At 45.5% G+C, this 18,139-nt stretch overlaps 1 protein-coding gene across 1 annotated transcript in view; it reads left to right on the forward strand.

The window, feature by feature from the left end:
- Window positions 1–18,139, forward strand: part of Blimp-1 (PR domain zinc finger protein 1) — a 180,294-nt gene that overhangs the window by 104,366 nt on the left and 57,789 nt on the right. The gene's annotated exons all lie outside the window — the stretch shown is intronic.

Genomic DNA, 18,139 nt, shown 5'->3' on the forward strand with positions numbered 1-18,139 from the left:
AAAAACCATAATTCTCATGCGTGTACTTGCGAATAGATATTACTTTTTTATGAACTTACCGCGTCCTTAAAATTAGGATGGATATTTTTTCTCGGATTTTTTTAATTAAATATTATTTATTTTATTATTATTTTAATAAATACCCGCTAAGTGCCACTGAAAACAACGCCAATGGTTAAGAGTAATTAATACAAAGCTGTCCAAAATACTGAAATAATTATAGATAAATTCATTTATTCAATGTATATAATGCAATCACGGTGACCTCTGTTTACATTATGCTACTTACACTTATATGAATAAGTGTAAGTAGCATAATGTTGGAAAGGTATCCAGTACAGATAAAGCACACCATGTGAATTAAACGAAAAATTGGCTTTTTTTCAAAATAAGAATTTTATTGAAGGAAAGTAAGCCCGCTAGCAAAATGGAGGCTTGAATGGAAGCGATCTTAGTTTTTAGTCCAATTGCAGCCTAAAGTATCTCGAACCAATTTTTGGTGAATTATACCTGTTTAATGAACATTTACTTGAATGTGTTCATTTCTCTTCAATCTTCAAAGAGAAACTTTCAACGCATAATCATGCCTAAGCTGTCCCCGTGAACAGAAGGTTCGGATTAAATTGTGCCAATGATCACCTTTCATCGAGTTACGCGGGAACAAATGAAGGTGCATTACTAGCTCCCGTCGAGAATGGAAATCCCGGTGTGCGACCTCGAGTTCGACTTCCAGGGATAAATCAGAAATAAAGGGCGCATCGTTGGGCCCGATAGAAGCCCTACTTGTCAGTCAGTCCTCCGCTCTTTCCCCAGTCAGCCATAGTTAGACACTTCTCGGGAAGAGAGGAAAAAGATGCCCTGACTGGAAATTCCCCTCAGATCACAGTTTCCACAGCTCCCAGTTTGCTCCCCCCCCCTCCCTGGGGCGATTGTGTCACCCCGGGAATGCACTCGCGCCCCAAAATGTTCGTGAATTCTTCGTCCTTGTCCTGCCCCCCCCCCTCTCTCTCTCTCTGGATTAGCGCCCTTCTCCGGATGGATGGTGAAGTTAATAAGCCCTCTTGCCGGAGGCTCTCAAGTTCCTCGTGGTTGAGGATGCAGCTTATACGCCACGCAGAATAAACGTGCTCAATTGATTCCGGCCCACGAGAGTCTCTCACCTCCGCAATCCACCTGGGGGTTCACGCTATAGTTCAAGGGAACCGGGGATTCCCAAGGCTTTTGAGGGCTAATAAATCAAGAGGACTAATTATTGGTCCGGTCCCAGCTACAAGACAATGCTGCTCGAATCCCTCTTTGTCTCCCAATTGAAATATGGGCGAAATGCTCGAGTGGACCAACGATAGGGTTTTATTACTAGCCCCAAGTTTGTGGTTCCAAATTTGGCTTGTTACCCGGAATTCATGTTCATTAATAAGCTGAATTTGGCATGTTATCAGTGTATACGACGATTTTAATGAGAAAAAATAAGATGAATATTCACTAAAAGCCGTTGGATCTGGCACATTTATGAATGGTGTATATTTTGTATGTTTATGAATATAAACCTTTTGCTTCCCTTAATGCTCAGAATTGAGTTTACATTTTATCTGCCCGCATTAGTGGACTGAAATAAACCCTAAATTCAAATGAATAGAGGTGATATGAGCAATGGATAATTATTTGGATAACACTGTTTTAAAAATCAACTGCAGTCTACTCGTTTCGCAATGTAGTCAAAGGACAAAGTGAACATATTTTTCGTTGAAACTCTTTTATTTCGTAGATTTCGTCAAAATTTTAAATTACTTATCGAAATAAAATCTCCTAGCGCAAATTCTAAAGTACTCCATACGTATATTTATACAAGGCCTCGACAACCCTTGCATGTTATTCGATTTTTCCCTCACACCGAAAAATTAGTGTCCTTAGGGCCTACTCCAATTCCATCGAAGTCCAACTCCGTCGTCTTCAATGGCTGGTGAGTTCGATGGAAGGAATCCGTGGTCCTGGGTGATAAGTGACGAACGCTCAGGCGAAACTGACGAGGATATTCCTTTCCTCAAAACAAGGAAGCAGTCGCTATTCCAAATTCCGCACACGCATGCGTCGAAGGACGGGACTCCGAAAAGGCTCCATTCCTAAAATACCGTAGTGAAACTCTTCCGAGTGTCCCTTTTTCCATCCCGAAGTCCTTCCTCTTGCTCCCCCCGAGCCTCTTAAAACCCCTTGGTGTGATGTGGGATTGGGAGAGACGCTTCGCCCCCTCCTCGTTGCCTCCCTCGCCGTTTCTGCTGCAGAAATAGACTCCGACGCCTTACCCCCTCCCTCCTGCGCCGGGAGAAAATACGAGCGAACTTTTGCCGTCCCCTTTCACCGATTAGAGCGAGGAGAGGCAATTCCGAAACTAGGGAAAAGTTCTTACGGGGGACCCTTATTCGTGCTCCATCGCGCCGAACATCAAGTATTAACGTCCGTCGTACGCAACCCCTTACGCGATTTTCGCTCGCACACTCCGTGATAATATAGTTCGATTTCTGCCGTAAATTCGTGTCAAGTTCGCGGAAGGAGAAATATTTTGTGATCGGGGGTAAAAGCCGAGAGTCTTGTGGATTTTTTTAAATGTTCCGTCTCCGCGGACATGGAAACCAAAGATGTTGACGAGGAGAGGAGAGTAGGAGAAACGTAATCAACGGATTCCGATGATAATTTTTACATATTTCAAATTCCTTAGTAGCAAAATTTGAAATAGATGCATCTATGCGGAAACGTCCAGATAATTTCTGTTCGCCATTAATGATTTTTTTATGGGTAGAGAGTAATTAGGGTTAATTTTTGCGCTAATTACTCAGAACATGAGACTGGCGAGCAAAGAGCCTTAAAATGTTAATTGCACAAATTTTAATAGAAATACCACGAAGTTCGACGAAATTAACTTACCTGCCATGTTACACTCCTGGACTTCTGAAACGAGCGTTACAACAGATTTCACATCTCCCACGCTCTCCATTTGCAGATTAAAACAACCCCTGCGACCGAATTTATATATATTTTTGAACATCTAAATAAAAACATGAAAAGTTTAATTCGTTGATTCTATGGGATGATTTAAGGGTTCTCGCCCGAGCTGATCCGAGGATGATTATTAAATTATGCAAGGTTTCTGTAAAAAGTATCGGTAACAAATATTTCATGACATTTGCGTGAAGTACTGGATTCAGATCGTCAGTTAAGTGTGAGCATGAGGATTGAGGATTGTATTGGCATTGATAAGATGACAGTGTACACCATTATTACTGAAAATTTGGCGATGCGGAAGATCTGTGCTAAACTCGTCCCGAAGGTCTTAACGGACGACCAAAAGAGTAGAGTCGAGGGTCTGCTTGCGAAGACCTTCTGTAACGGCATCGCTACGATTCTCCTCACTGTCTCGACATGGTCCCAGTGGGCTATTTCATATTCCCAAAAGTTTATTCCTCCCTCAAAGTACACCAGGACCCTAAATTCCGTCAAAGAAGCTCGCAGGTGCACCCTTAAGGACCTTCCGGAATCCGCCTACCTGGAAGCCTTTGAGTTGTGGAAAAGCCACTGGCAAGTGTATCGACTATCAAGGGATGTACTTCGAATGATTTTGAGGCATTGTAGCAATTTCTGAAAATCAATATTTCCGAAAATTTTCCCGATACGTTAAATACAAACCGCATACGAGGGTAAATTAGTATCTCTACACTTCCCCGCACGCTTAGTGGCACTGGCCGAATGTGAAGTCCTGTAAAATCGTTTAATGCCAGTCCCCCCCCACACTCCCTTGATAAGGGTCTCGAATCCTCCTCTTCACACTGAGGCTCGTCCCCCCTCCTCTCCCAGAGACAATGTGCAGCTAGCGAATAACAGGCCAGCGACGCGGTGGACGCGAAACTTTGTATGCATTCACGTTACCTCTCTCGCCCCGCGAAGGTCAAGACTCCTTCTCAAAAGACCACTTTCCCCGTCGACCGTCGCCCATGATGGTGACGTAAAGCGTTTACCGGGAGGACGAGGGTGAGGGCTCCGACGCCCTTGGCTCTGCCCCTTTCTTTCAGCAGGTGTGTATGTGTGTATAAGAACCAGTTCGCCCATCCCCACTACGACACAAACATGCACACACACCCCCGCATGAGAAAAATGACTGCGCTACCCCCCCCCCCCCGGGGTCCCCCCCGCGTGCATGGCCATGGGGCGGTCGTGTGTGATCGTCGCGAGCGCACGAGGCCGTGTATCGAAGTTTATGATCGCGGAAGAGAAAGGAGGGAGACACGAGAGGTGTTAGGGGGGTGGTGGGGCGCTTCTCCGCGGAGCTTTCAATGCATTCATCAGTGCACCTTCTCCTTCCCCCAACACGCCGTTTTCCCCTTGATCCCCCTATCCGCCCCGAGACCCGTCGAGAGGGCAAGGGGAAGTCTCCCCAGGTCTATTCCGGTCGCCAGGGTGACCCAGATACGAAGAAGGGAGATTAATGCCCCCACCCTCTCGTACGCGACGACTTCGACAACATTCGATGCCGTCGCCAGGGTTACGGCGGATGCGAAAATTGTGTTTATTGTTTATGTTTTTAATTTTTTTTTGGGTTCGTATGGGTTTTTGTTTTTCTCTATTAACAGTTGTGTTGATGGACGTGTTCTCGCCGGCACACGCGTCCGTGTCGTGTCCTTTCGCCGCCTCATGAAGATTTTAAGCCTTCCCGTGCGTGTGATTCTCTCGTGTTTTTGTTTTTAATTTCTGATCGCGAACCGAAGTTTTTTCCTCTCTCGACTCCTGTGCCCGTTGCGGGACGCCTCTTGGTCCTCGAAAACACTTTACCGACGGGAAGATGAGTACGCTAAACTTGACGAAATTTCGAAATCGATATGTTTTTTAGATGACTTCCTTAAGAAATATTTAAGACGTTTTAACAATTGATGATTAAACTCTGACTTGGTTCCACTCACCAAAAGCAGTAATATGAAAATTTTAAGTTTTCAAAAGTGATGCCAGAAAAATGGCTTCCATGATTTTCATCTCCTCTCCTTACTAAGGAGAGGAGAGCTTCCATGATTTTCATCTCCTCTCCTTACTAAGGAGAGGAGATGAAAACTCGCCCTACTACTTCGCCCTAACTACTTCGCCCAAATAAAGACCATTATCTATCTTACAATTTTAAATAAACTCATTAATGGTGGAATTTCTAAATCAAAATAATGTGTCATTCTCGATCATGGGATGGGAAGGAGAGAGTATAATAAAGTAGCAATTTAAGAAACGTATTGAGTACTTAATATGCATTAATAGAACAAAAGATAATACATTCATTGGAGTGTTTATTTTTAATATGCATGAAAAATTATTTTGATACCTTTGATGAGTACCAACATTTTTCTTGTGTTCCGTTATCTCCGCTCTTGCATGAAAGTGCAAGACGGAAGAAATCGGAATTCGAAACCTTGACCATCGAATGTGCTAGCATAAACGTGCTCTTTCCGCTTAAAGTGATCAAATAAGTATAGCTCGTTATTATATATATATATATATATATATATATATATATATATATATAATATATATATATCGTTATTATTATATATATATATATATATATATATATATGCCTAAAAATCAAGCAGATAATCATCCTCATTCGACTGCAAACATAAAAAAATCATACGTTTCCACCAAGTGTAAATTTCAATTTTTTTTACGACACATGAACGGCTGGTCACTGAAGTTCGACCCTTTAATGCGCTCCTCTCCATGCTCGGCTGACTTTGCATGTTGAAAACGAATCATCAGTTTCCATTTCCTTTTAGGATTTCACTTTCGCTGCCGCGCGATGCAACGGCGGAAGGAGTGCATTAATGCACTCCCAATGCCGCGAGCACAGACACACCCCCGCGAAGCCACACGCGGACCAGTTTACCAGCTCGCATTCACACAGGCAGGAATGTTCAATAGTTCCACTTGCAGCCCCCAGGCCGGCGCCACCGGGAGCAGACCGCCCACGAACCCGAGTGGCGGAGAGCGGGGGTCTCTCTTTCCGTCTCGCGGCCGCAGGGCCGGCAGGGTGGCGCGGCGGCACATCGCGTGCCTTGCTCATCGCGGTGAATGAAAATGACCCAGTTTCGAGAATAATTCACCCACTCACCCTCCACCGATCCCCCTTCGCCTCCTCCATGTTGTCAAGCACGTAATGAGGAACCCCCCCCCCGCCCTCGTCCACCCCACTCTCGCGCCATCGAGTCCCCCCAGACCCCGCTCGGAAAATGTTTCCTTGCCGCATGAAAATTTTTCTTCCGCCTCCCGCGCTTAGCATGTGGCAGTCGAGTAGTCGAAAGAGAGCGCTCTTTTTTTTCTGGGCGGTGGTCCGCAGCGAGGGAATTCACCAGTGAAACGAAAACCTCTTTTCGATTCGGCCGCGAAATCGCCCCGAAAGGCCAACACGAAATATCCCCTATTTGTTCCCCTCCCTCCCCTCCCTCGATTCTAATAACAGCTCTTAGAAGACATCACGTTTGCCGCATTATTACATTTTCCCGTGGCAGGAGCCCCTATTGTATGACATTAGCGTCCGCGAGCAAATCGTAAATGTTGACCATATGGTGTCTTGCACCTAGGGCTTTTAACATCGATTGCCCTGAATCCGAATATTGAAAGTAATTCCTGCCCTACATCTCTATCGCATTCTAATAATACGTTACAGTATTATATCCTGGAATTTGTCTTCAACAAAGCCGGTCTTTATTGTTGTGGCCTGTCTATCGTGGCCTTAGCATTGTGATTTGTGACCCCCCTTCCACTGAAGGAACTGGTATCGCGGAAGCAAGCGAAGGAAATATACTCCAGTTATAAGCATTACCCTATCACACGCGTTCATGCCTCTTTCGCTGAACGCTCTGATGAGATAAGGTACCGGAATTCCGAATAAAGTTGTGTTTTTATTACATGAATTCAAAACGATAGCGTGGAAGTCACGAAGCGAGTTAAAGTTTTTAATTTTTTTAATTTAGTTTTCATTTTTGCGTTTTTGAAGGCGCGATTGGGAATCTGAAACCGACATCGGCGACCTTAGAAAAGCTTTCATGTCGAGCTGAACTTCAAACCAATTTTTTTATCCTTATTCGTCGTGGTGATCGACTCCCTGTATCTTCTTTTTCCTCGTCGTTTCCTCGGTCGAGCTTCGCGTCGGATTCGTGCTCGCTCTCCGAAAGACACCAGCGAGGGGAACCGGATGCGTGGGAGTCATCACAGCGGCCCTGGCAGACAGTTAATAAAGAGTTGAGAGCGAGGTTGGTGTGTGTGTGTTGGTGGAGTGGGAGGGGTTTGGCGGGGGGGGCGCGGGCGAAGGCGTCATCCCACACACACTTACCCTTTCCTCAGTCGTCGTGAGAGTGGTGCATCGGCAGGGGTGATGTGGCAACGCCGCACATGAACGCCACCCTCCCACTGCCTGATGCCCACCCCCTAGCCGTCCCCGCTTCCCATCTTCTCCTCCCCCCCCCCCACGCTTCATTTCTCCAGTCCCTCATACTCCGTCCGTCATCTCCACTCCCTCCCGTCCAAATCCATCCTTTCCTCTTCCATATCGCCCCCTCAATCGCTTCTTCTTCCCCGTCCACCCGTGTGAATTCACATGACCAGGACTTCTTGCGAAGTATTACAGCGTGACGTTTAAAAAATAACATTCGATTTAAACTTGAATTAAAAGCGGTACAATATCCATGGCCTACTTTATGGGATGACTTCCTTGGATTAAGTAGGAAGAGGCATTGTAATTCCTTAACGCATCTTAGGTTTCACTGGAAGAAACCTAATTTTTTTCGCTTGCTTGCTTGTATCTTCAGTTGCAGTAATATCGTGAAGTTTGGAGTATTTGTGGTATCAATTCTTATGAAAAGTTTTGTGTATGCCTAGCTGTACCTCGATATTATATAGAGTTGAAGTTTTAACTTCTGTTAAGAACTATAGTTCTATCATAATATAATTATGATATCATTAGTAATTCAATCCAATGATTGTGTACGGCAACCCTCCATTTTTTTACATCGTGGTGATATCTTACCTCCCTGATAGCTTCTGTTTTACATCCTTCTTAATGCACTTGTCCCTGGGTGTTCCTTAACGGGATCTTACCTTTTCTTTTGTTCCTAAACTATTACATACAAGGAATATCTATTGCTTCATGTATCCCTGCAAGTAGGTTAGGGTGCGTGGCAGGAGATGATTCAACACCAGGCCTGGAACATCAAAAATTAAGTGTTTCTAAATTTTTAGTTAATCCTATGCGAAAAATTTAAATGATGGAATAATTGCGGTCATTATGTATAAAGATTCATGCATTACGGTATCTAAGTGAAATACTCTTCTCTACAAATACAAGATGAGCTGTTAGTCACAAGAACGACTATAAACTGAGATTAGATAATATAGAATTGTGTAAATGATTCATCCCTTTTATAAAGTGTACCTATGGGTGAATCGGCCAGTTTTATTCAAGTTTCAGCTATTGTTTTCGGCGAATTACCCAGAAAAAACAGATAGATCAATCAATGCATTTGAGGTTTTCTCTGAGCATGTTACTTTCTATCAGAAGAGACTTTTGTCTTATTTTATCATGAAAATGTCTCCTATTTCCCGCTCCCTCATCCACCCCTCTCCTTAACTCGGACTCTGCGCCATCACCCGCGTCCCCCTCCTCTCCAACCAGATGCACGCACTCTCTCCATCCGTTCCAAGCGAGTCAATGTCACAGTGCAGTCGCTCGCCGCCCCCAGCATCAGGAATTGGCGCTCACATTCCAACGTGCTCTCCAGGGTGGGAGGGCGGGGGAGGGGGTGGTGGAGAAGGCGAAATGCACTCCACACACGCATCCACTTCCTCTCTTTCTCCCCCTTTCACGCTATTCCTAACACCCTTACCCATTATTCCTGCATCTTGCCTTCCATCACAATCTTGCTCCTTCGTCGCTCCAGTAATCCCCTCCCTGACAGAGCCTCTTCCTCTCGACGCGTGTAAAGAGTTGGTCCACTGTACGAGAATCCGTCCGTCGCTGAGATCATTCGAGGAAGTCCATTAGAGGGAGGGAAGCACGTGAGCCGCGGTCTTAATAAGGATAGGGAATCGCTGCTTTTTCTTGAGCATATATACATATATTCTCCCGATTGTCTAATGACTCCAAATCGGAGATCCTCGATTTGACTCCGAGTACCATGACACTGGAATACATAACATGGATCCAATGCTTGCAGGAAGAATTAGGAATCGTGTTCTATTTCCACATTATTCAGGCTAAAAATGATTCAACAAATGGCTCATCATAGCGTAAACACGGTTTCAGCGAGATCCAGAATACTAAGTTTCAAAGACGAAGGTAGACACGAGCTCTTGGATGATGATATCCAAAGGATCCCCCAAATCCTTGTGACTGTGTTTAAATTATCAGACCAAAGCTATTTCGAATAGTTTGACTAACAAATTATGAAAAAAACTTTCAGTCCTAATCCATATATCTTATCCATCGAGGGGAACAATGGCGCAGAGTTGATTCAGAGGATTAGTTAATTCTACAAAATATAAGTATTTAGTGGTATTAAGTAATAGTTTGCCGTAACACTTGCGATCACTGAGCAGTCACGACTTAACAAAATAAATCGTATAGAGCAGTCTCCGAGGTTCTTTGGGCGAATGTTTCCACGGGCATTGGAGAAACCATAGTTACGAATGCTGTCTCTCATTATGCTTACACTGGAATCATCATTCCGCCGTAACGGAAAGTTTTCCTCGGAAAGAGCGTGAAGTTGACGCGAAACCGTAAAGCAAATCCCCATCGCGATTGCACTGACGGCACTAAAAGAATCCCGCCACGCTACCACTCATCGCGTCGCATGGACGTCATTGGCGGCATGTAGTGCGCCAAGTGTTGCTGCTCTATTGCCAGACCGGGATGAGAGCGGTTGTGAGGGGCGGGGGGGGGAGAAGTTCTTCGAAATTCTCCGACGACCTTGTGGCTAGACGAACGTCAAGAGGCCTCATTCCGACGGAGCTCCATTCTGTGGAGGGGCGGGGGAAGGAGGGTCAGCGATTGTCCAGCTTGGGGCCAAGGGCACAGTCGAGACGGGAAAGTGGCGGGCGACGATCGAGAGCAATCATGCAATCCGCCCATGGATGGGGAGTGGCTCCCGCTCCTGGTGCTGCACCCCCCCCCCCCCATCTCGCTGTCGAAACGGTTGTGGCAGAATTTGTCGAAACCATACGAGTGGCGTATTTGCCTCAGAACGATTAGCCCGAGGGAATTATCACGTAGTCCCTCCTCTCGCCCCAAGCAGCGAGGTGCATTTTTCGGCTGGCCTTGACTTTTCTTCGACCTTTGGATCATTCGTTGTATTTACATCGTCCTCTCTTGTTCTTTTCCTTGTCTTAGGATGGCGTTGCTCGTCTCGCAATTATAATGAATGGGAATTATTTAATAGGAACCGGGATGTTTCAATAATGAAGCATCAAACGGTATCGAAATTATATATATTATTTCAATGCACAAATTTCATACAAGACTGGAAGAAAGTGTGATTTCTAAGAAATATTTCTAAGATGCCAACCTACTCTTTCGCAAGAAAAGACCAATAGAGAAGAATGGCTTCACGATAGGGATAGGGACTCCATAGCTGCGAAATGAAAGCGGATAAGTCAATGGGGAAGTCTTTTCTTTGACGCAGGAACTCGGGGATCTATAAATGACCGCCACAACATAAAGCATTTACGGGTGTTTTCCTTTCAGCTCACATGACAAAACGTACGTAGGTCAGGTATGCCAGGGTAGCGAGCTCAGTTTAAATAGCGCAGCCGTTTCATTCTTAATGGCGTTTTACCGAGCAGATGAAAAACTTGCAATAAATATAACAGACCCAAGTTGTTGTTTTTTTTCAGACGTGCATACCAAGGCGCGCGTCGTCCTTGCCTTGCCAAGCGACACTACTTTCATTTGTCTTTCTTGATGCCGTCTTTAAATGAAAAAACAACCATCTGAGCGCCTTCAAATAGTTCAATCAATCGATTGGCGGGAGGCCAACTGGATTACGCAAGTCTTTTTCCTTCCTCAGATGGTTTTTTTGCGCCCTCCTCAAAGGCCCCAGCCCCTCTTCCATTTCTCCTTCCTGAAGCCAAAGGGAAGAGACCTTCTTTACGTCTTCATAGAGGGAGATAGGAAGAGGGAATGAGGTTCCTCCTTTGCCTGCCTCCATCCTCGACCGCGGACGACAACTGTGCCAAGCGATAATGCGACCTTTGTCGTTTGAGCGAGTTGCGAGGAGGTGGAACGGGAGAGAGAGAGACGAGGCGGAGATGAGGTTTTAAAAATGGAATAACGGCTGCAAAGCGGGGTTCAAGGATCCAGCGCGGAGCACAAAACGCACAGAGTAGTAAGTGAGCCGTCGCCTTCTTCCACCTCGCCCTTCCTCCTCATCCTCCCCTCACAGCCGACGACGACTGCTGCTAATTCATGGCCGGGATACAATTATGTGGCCTTGCCGCTTTGGAGGGAGATTGAAGAGGCCCCCGTTTCGTAATCGTCGAACCGCATGGCATGCGAATTGCAAGAGAGAGAGCGCGCGCGCTCGTCTATTGAGAGAGGGACGCGTAGAGTACCCTTCCGGTGGTCATCCCACGTACTGAACTCATCGAGCGGCAAGCTATGTAGAGACGTGCCGTTACAAGCCTTCCCTTTCTTTCGAGGCCCCTTAATGTCCCCCGTTCTTCGGTCCATCCCTCGTACCGAGTCCTTCTTGTCCCATCTCTTGTTGCCCTTGCTGTGGAGGGAACGATAGGGGTTTCCTGTTGGGTAATATCTAAGGTCAATTGCTACTGCCGGATATACTCGTCTCACATATTTGTGACATTCTCTTATGCGGTATTCACCGCAGATGATTAAATATCATAAACATAATGACATCGTCTACCTAAACATTTCCATCCATCATGCTGCAAGAGTTGGAAGAACATGCTCGCTGTTTTAATGCCTGAGAAACGCTCCATTGGAGTTCTTTGGTTAATTAATTTTTTTACTTTTAAATGAATAGACATGAATTTTAGCGTTCTCAGACTTGATGTAATAACGCATTCAATTTGAATGTCAGTGTTGTAATTATAGTTCACAAAATTTGCATTATATCCGGATTAAAGTGAACAGCTTACAGCGGTATTAGGATAACAAAAATCTTTTTTTTTCATTTCCTGGCGAGACATTTTTTTCTAGTTCCGATAATCGAAATCAGCTATTTTTTAAAGATTTGGATTAGCGTCATTTTTTTCTACTTGCGGTAATACGGTCGCTGTGCTTCCTTTTAAATTTGCATAAACTTTTCAATGCTTTTACTTTGCCCTCTTGCGTGTTTTACCGTTTGATGAACGCTCAAATTTTAATATCCTTTGGATATCATTCACTCTCTAACCATTATTTGAATATTCTTCGGGAAACAATAATGATTTCTCGCGTGTTTTAGATTTACATCGCATTATACTTTGTTTGTAGTAGGCCTAAATGATAAATGAGCTTATTTCAAGCACGTACGTTGTAACGGCGATTGAATGAATCGGGAAACGAGAATTGCACAACCAAAGTCGAACATCGTTTCTTCCGTTGCCGTCATCCGAAGACCTTGTCTCCGAGGCCACATGGCGTAATTGTTTTTCATATTTTCCTCTCCCAACCCGTTCTACTCCCACGCGCCTACCCCTCCCTCTCCCCTCCCCCCCACCTCCTCCTCCTCCCATGCGTGCCTCGAAGTAGGAGAAAAGAAATGGAGGAAAAAATGGAAGAGATGAACTCTCGTAAATCCTTCAAAATGCCAGGGCGTTATAACATTCGGAAGTGCACGAAACGGGCGGGTGGGGAGGCGGGAGGGGCAGGAAATAAATCCCACCGATCTCTTGAATGACGTCCCCTTCTCCGCAGATGTATATAGAACCGCGAGCTGACCTACATTTTTCCCTCCCGCATTCTTTTTTCATCCACTCTTTTGTTCCTCAATTTTTCTTTTTTTTACCCTCTCCCTGTTTCCGTGGCGACGAGCCCGAGGAGGAAAGGGTTGAAGTGGTTTGGCGCGAGGGTGGGAGGCGGGGGAGCAAGGGAGAGCGTTAAGGATCGACGGCAACATGGCCGACGCGCGCACTGTGTAACACGCCCATTCTCTTCGCCTCCTTCCGCGGAGTCTCGTATTCCCCACTCGGAGAAATGCTCTCTCCTCAAACTCCCTTGGCGTTCCACCGCCCCCCTTCTCTACACACACACGCAATCCTCTCCCTCCACTCTTCTCAGCGGCGATAGCTTCCTCCACGACAAGCAGAGCAGGGAGAAATATTCGTTCTTTCGGAGGCCGCCGTCTCTAGTTCGTGAGAGCGGGAAGATAAACAAGGGATCTGAGGGAACGAGAGGCTCCCGCGGCGGAGGTGCCGGCCCTACCTCAACATCTGATTCATTGGCCTATCCTTTATTTCCCTCCACGTCTCAACGCTGACCATACGCAACGCGAAATGGATATCGTATCAAGGTCCAGACCCCAGGCCGTTATTTCGCGGCGGCCCCAATAACCGACCGGAGTGGTGGATGATGTTTGCCCCCCCTTCAATCACTCTTCTTTCAAACTCCCTCTCCAACTACATTCGAAACAAATCCGCCGTCGTTAACCACGATTTAATGTCTGGATCTCCTGAAAATCGTTGAGAGACTAATTCTTCCATCTCTTTACCCTTTATATGTGTCCTCATGACGATTATTACGTGTTCACCTTCGCCGTTCATTGGGAAGAAGAAGAGGAAGACACGATTGGGGAGTGACAATTCGTTACTCCAGTGACTGTATGAAGTATTTGAAATGATCCTGATGTCGTTCATTTCGTAAGCCACTCGTTTGGCATGCCTAATGTCGCTTCGCCGCGTTATTGGGTTGTCTATAATCCCCACCGAAACCTTTTCCGTTGTACCCCGCCGCAGATTTGGGGATAGGGGAGGGGGGGTGGGTTGGTTTGGCGTGGAAAAAAATTGCCAGTTCTGCCCGCGTTCTCTGTCTAGCTCTCGGAAAAATGTAAAAAAAAGCACGCGCCCTTATCTCCAATTTATCTGACAAACGACTTGGGTGAAGTAGGTCTGCCACCGGATAAATTTTTCAATGCGACCTGGATGGATGGAAATAGATTCGAATGCATTTATCCCTCCTCCCGAAAAGTCACCTCGATTCCGAATTTCCCGATTTTTCTTGGATTTCTTTTTGGTTGGTTTTTTTATTATCTCCGCCGCCCCTCCGCTCACACCACATTTCTCTCGCTTTATTGACAAACTGCAGGCCGTCATTCAGTTTTATTTCGCTCTGTTTCGCCTCTGTAGGTTGTATTTCTTTCTCTCTTTGCCGAAGGGAAAGAAATGAAAAAAAAAATATAAATGAAATAAAAGGGTAGCGGATCCAGACACTACGCCGCAAACAATGGCGCTAATGTCAGGGGTTAAAATAAGGTAACGGCTCTTTTATAAGGTTTCATGGAATACATTAATATCCCACATCGGCAAATTAGATAATCCCGCGCACCAATTTTGGAATCAATTTTACCTCCCAAGCGATTCTCCTGCTACCGCCACGGTCGTAATTTTGCCCCTTCTTGTAATTCGATGACGCACACTTTGCATTTTGTTAATACTTTTTTATTAAATTTCGCGCAATGAGAGGAGGAGGTCGCGTCAAACACAACCATTTCCCCCTCCCCTCCCCCGGGGGGTTTTCCGTGTATTTTCCTTTTAATGGCCATAATAGATGAGGAACTATGCGAGATAATGAGGAGGGAGTGCGACATCTTCCTCCCAAACTTTTAAAAAAGTTGAACTCATATTTAACCGCATGTCAACATGACGTACCCCATCATGCTTTCCCTCCCTTCATCCATCTTTTCTCCTTCGCCGTTAATCATGCACTCTTTGTTATTTTAGCCCCCTTACCCCCGCGGGAACGCTAACTTTGTTATGGTAATTCATATTCCGAGAGCCCGGGACGTATGAAATTTGGAACGAGACCGCATCTCGGAGTCCGCTTCCACCTCACACCTCCGCCGACGACTTCTTCTTCCAACCGGTCTCCCTCCGACCCCTCCCCACCCCCCACACATCGCATAGCGCTCCGTAATAATGAGACATTATGCTTTGGAGGAAATAGGCAAGCGCGGTGCATTAAGGGGTCGGGTTGCGAAGAATCTAACCTACCTTGCCGACGTAATGGTTACCTGCCTGTTAACGTCCCTGCAGATGTTGCCTCCCTTTTTATAAAAATTGCCCCCATTATTCCACGCGCCGCGGGGCACCACTGTATAACACTGCTGCTGTTTTGCCGCGCTGCTTTTATTCGCAATTGTTTCCGCGGTCCCCCTCAACAAAGCCGTGTAACAACAATGGCTGGGATCGATAGTGGTGGGTGGCTTGGATGTATTTAAAGGGTCTTGTTCCGCTTTAAACGCGCGCAAACATTTTACATTACTGGAAAAAGTAAACCCGGAAATATCATGTCGCCGTCGAGTCTGGGAAATGAGCACATTCCATTGGGAGCGCCGAACGTCAGTTAAAACTCAACCGACTAACTTATAAAATATACTCTACACGCGTCAAATGGGATATGCCCAACGAGGTGTTGTTTGTTGTCCTGAAGTCCAGGTGGAGTTCTCTCCCACAAAACTGAATAGATTAAATTTTTCTCTTGAGGAAGCGCAGAAAGTAATCATGAAATCAACTCAACGCTCAGAGTTGTGGATTACGTGAAACCCCCTAGAGATATGAAAACTCTTTCTTGAAGGTTCACTTGATCAAATTCAATCCCACTTTGACTGGAATAAAAAGTGAAGTGGCGGACTTACCGAGTGCCTGTTTCCGAGTAACTGAGAATCACTGCATTGAGTGATAAGGAGGTCGATTAAATTTGCCAAATATTCTTCCGAAAAGAGGAAATATTCGTGACCAGTGAACAAACGTTTTCCATTTTTTATTTCTACATGCATCCTGTAAGCCGCAGATAGGGCATGCGGCAGGAGATGATTACACATTGGGCATGCAACATCAAAAATTACGTTTTCTTCATAATTAGTCACAATATTTATCTCCTGAATAAATCTGATTATGTTAAATACGATAATTAAAAGTACGTACCCTACGATATCTAAATGAAATACTACTCGTACTTCTCCACGCATATGAGATGAGGTGTTAGTAATAAGGACAATAAATAAGGTTAGATGAAGCAATGCAACATACTAGGCTACTTATAGTGAAAAATAAAAATGCTTTTTCCTCCTTAGCGTGGTCGGACACAGTAATCTGATCCTTCATCTTTCGTGGGAAAAATGACATCTTAAATATATCCGCTATGCACTTAATCTCTCGAATATCCCCTTCATGATCTCTCGTACCGTAGTACGATTCGGTTAACAAATATAATTCATTTTCAACATAATCGCTTTTCAGATCTACTTTCCAATTTATTCGAGAGATTTAATCTAATTTAACCTTCGCTCTGTGAGTGATTCCCAATCTAGTTCCTCGAGTGATCTTCGATACTCTACTCGGCACTCGTAGAGAAATCGGAGAAATAAGACTCTGACCAAACTGATAGAAACAAATGTATCTGCCCTCTGACACAAAACCAATACTGTGCGACTCAATTTCTTTCAGATATTTTCACACCCACTTCATTGAACGGATTCATTATAATGCGTGTGTTTGTGTGTGGGCATTCACAGGGGATGACGGCGCACCAATGAAAGGAGCCCCCGCCACACATCTCCCTCTATTTCTCGGCCGATCTCATCTCTCAGCTAGGAAGCTTTTCTATGCAAACTCAATTTAAACAACCCCCCAACACCCCTCCCCTCTCCTCCTTCCTCCTCCCACCCGGGGGGCTTGCCCTAAGGTCCCTCGATATCTAACCTTTTGATCAACATCCCCTGATTAAGCAGCCGCGACGATCTTTTGCACTCAGACCTAATTAATAGACCCGTCACGGCCGTCGGAGTAAGAGATTAGGGCGAGGCTTATCGCTCCCCGGTCGACGCGCGATAGATGGATAAGTCTTCACGTCACGGCCCGGAGTGCGTCGGGATGTATTTTCGAGCCCGGGTCTGGGGACGCCCCTCCCCGGTCCACCGAAGTACAAGTTCTTCGCCGGCGCCTTTTCTAAGGCGTCCGTGCAAGGAACGAAGAAGAGGAAGGAGAAGGCGGAAGCGTCGCGTCGCCTGTTTTTAGAGTCTCTCCCCTCCACAAGGACGTCGGAATCTAATCGGCGGGGCTTGGCGCGCCCGATCCCAACTTCTCGCCGCGGTCTTGGCAAGGAGGAGTGCGTGCCTGAGAAGCGATCGAGGCCGTTGATTCGAGAGTCTCATTCCGCGTGCTCTCATGTGTTTGCCATCCCTCCCCCCTCTCTCTTCTCCCCTTAACCCAAACAGCCAATCAATCGATCGAACCAAGGGTTCGAGTCAAATCCGTATCTTCGTCCACCCCCATCGCGCCCCTGTTTACTTAACCTTTTAAGGGAGCCTTGAACGCCGGTGGGCATCCCACGTGAGAGAGCTTTTCGAGAATGACAGACGATGAGGCTCTCTTTTCCTCCGAATGATTTGAGTGTAGCAGTCCAATGTTGACCGAGATGCTCCTTCTAATGGCCGACTGAATCGTACAGGTATATAAAAATAGGTTATTTTAAGGACTGAGGAGAATACGGCAGAGAATATTTGAGAAGCGCCCAGAGCCCACGTTAGGAAACAAGGTTTGCAGTGGAGAAGTAGTCGGTCTTAAAAAATCGAGTATACCTTATACTTTGAAGAAACCGCCATGAATACCTTAAACACCAACTCGAACAGAATTTTTTGTCGTTAAGTCATTTCAACCTCTTGTTTCGCATTTATGCTGTAAATTGTAATATCACCCTTGCAGACAACATATTGCAGAGTTCATTTTTTTCACCGTCAAAATATCTAACGGGCATTTTACGAGAGTGTTTATCATTTGATTTTTTGTTGGGAATAAATTAAATGCATCCTCAAAACCGATAAATTCCATTTATGAAACGGAATCATCGCATCTTATAGAATTTTGTGCAATAATTCGTAGTTTTTGTTCGAAAGTCTACGGATCA

Source organism: Hetaerina americana, unplaced genomic scaffold, assembly GCF_022747635.1.
Source record: "Hetaerina americana unplaced genomic scaffold, ioHetAmer1.1.p SCAF_11, whole genome shotgun sequence".
NCBI lineage: Eukaryota > Metazoa > Arthropoda > Insecta > Odonata > Calopterygidae > Hetaerina > Hetaerina americana.